The sequence below is a fragment of the Octopus bimaculoides genome, chromosome 10 (assembly GCF_001194135.2).
Source record: "Octopus bimaculoides isolate UCB-OBI-ISO-001 chromosome 10, ASM119413v2, whole genome shotgun sequence".
Lineage (NCBI taxonomy): Eukaryota > Metazoa > Mollusca > Cephalopoda > Octopoda > Octopodidae > Octopus > Octopus bimaculoides.
The window spans coordinates 61,718,701-61,720,383 of record NC_068990.1 but is presented as its reverse complement, the minus strand read 5'-3'; the positions used below and the strand labels follow the sequence as shown (position 1 = coordinate 61,720,383).

At 37.6% G+C, this 1,683-nt stretch overlaps 1 long non-coding RNA gene across 1 annotated transcript in view; it reads right to left on the bottom strand.

The window, feature by feature from the left end:
- Positions 1-899, bottom strand: part of LOC128248912 (uncharacterized) — a 29,353-nt gene extending 28,454 nt beyond the window's left edge. The window contains exon 1 of the long non-coding RNA XR_008265064.1: positions 548-899. This is a non-coding gene — a long non-coding RNA (uncharacterized LOC128248912). The remainder of the gene's footprint in view (positions 1-547) is intronic.
- Between the last annotated feature and the right edge of the window lie 784 nt (positions 900-1,683).

Below are 1,683 nucleotides of genomic sequence, written 5' to 3'. Positions count from 1 at the left end.
ATATATATATATATATATATATATATATATATAGACATATATACATATATACATATATATATATATATATATATACATATATATATATTTTATTACACACACACACACACAAACGTTTATGAATTTGTGTGGCAGAATTCCTGAAACCGTATGTTGAAACATATTTTGTTATATTTCGGGACGGTAATTTTTTTTTTCTGACCGAATAGAAAAAGAGAACGGCTTAAGCGGTGCAGGAACACACACGAGAAAGGAAAGTGTCGCTGAAGAGCCTAAAGATGCATGACGAAAGGTTTCTAGACAATGGACATAAGTTAATATAATAAACGAGTGAAGAACAAATAGTGTGTATGTTACTGTCAAAAAAAAAAAAAAAGAAAAAAAACCCTAGAAATGCAACAATATATATATCAAAAACAAACAATGCGCATATGTGTGAAATTAGAAATATAAAATGGCAAGAATTTACTCATCGCACCCTGTATATGCACATACATAGATATATACTCTCTCTCTCACACACATACATACACAAACGCATACATACATCATCATCTTCATCATCATCTTCATCATCATCATCATTTAACGTCCGTTATCCATGCTGGCATTGGTTAGACTGTTTGACCAGGGCTGGTAAGCTGAGGGACTGCACCAGATTCCAGCCAGATTAGGCATGGTTTCTGGATGCCCCTCCGAACACCAACCACTCCAAGGGTGTAATGACTGCTTTTACGTGTCACTAGCACGGGTGCCAATTGCGTGACACCATTATCTGCCATGACTACGATTTCACTTGACCTGATTGGTCTCCTACTCAAGCACGATGTATTGCCAAAAGTATCGGTCATTTATCATTGCCTCCGTGAGCCCCAAAGTTCGAAAGGCGTTTTTTACGTGCCACCGGCACAGGTACTAGTTACTCGCCACCGGCATCAGCCACATTGCCTCCGTGAGACCCAACGCTCGAAAGATGCTTTTTACGTGCCAGCGATATGGGTGCCAGTAATGTGACACCGACATCGGCCACGCCTACGATTTCACTTGGCTTGACGGGTCTTCTCGAGCACGGCACATACTACACATGTGGGTAATTCTCTCTGTGGCTGTGTTTGTGGAGTTGTTAGTTAACCCCTCCCTCCTCCTACATCGTTGTATCGAGTTTGATGAAACTTGACATGTGAGTAGAACTCCTGTCTGGAAACCTTATGGCATATTCAGATTGTTGAAAAACATCGATAGTAGGGCCCCAGGAAAGGATCCTTATATATATCTAATATATTTCATTTTAAAAATCAAGGGAAATAACCATTCATTTTCCTAAATTATTTGGTAAAGATGAAATTGAGCATGCTTATTTCTTAGTATTTGAACTGTTTGAGTTATTTTCACAATTTATCCAGTACAACTCTTAAACAAGTAAGCAGTATTTTCCTAAACAATAGATCCATTTATTTCGGTTAGTGATTTATTCACGAATATACCAAACAATAGCGCCCCTGAGGGTAATATTCTCTGAGAACGCACAAATGCCTTTTTCAGAGTTATTTACTTCAATTATTATTATCTCTTATCTGATTAGCCTGTTACTACGTAACCTGCTTCACGATTTCAGTATACATAACTTATTAGTATTTCCTCCTATGTTCTATATACTCTGGGAACGCATTAAAGCCCTTTTCA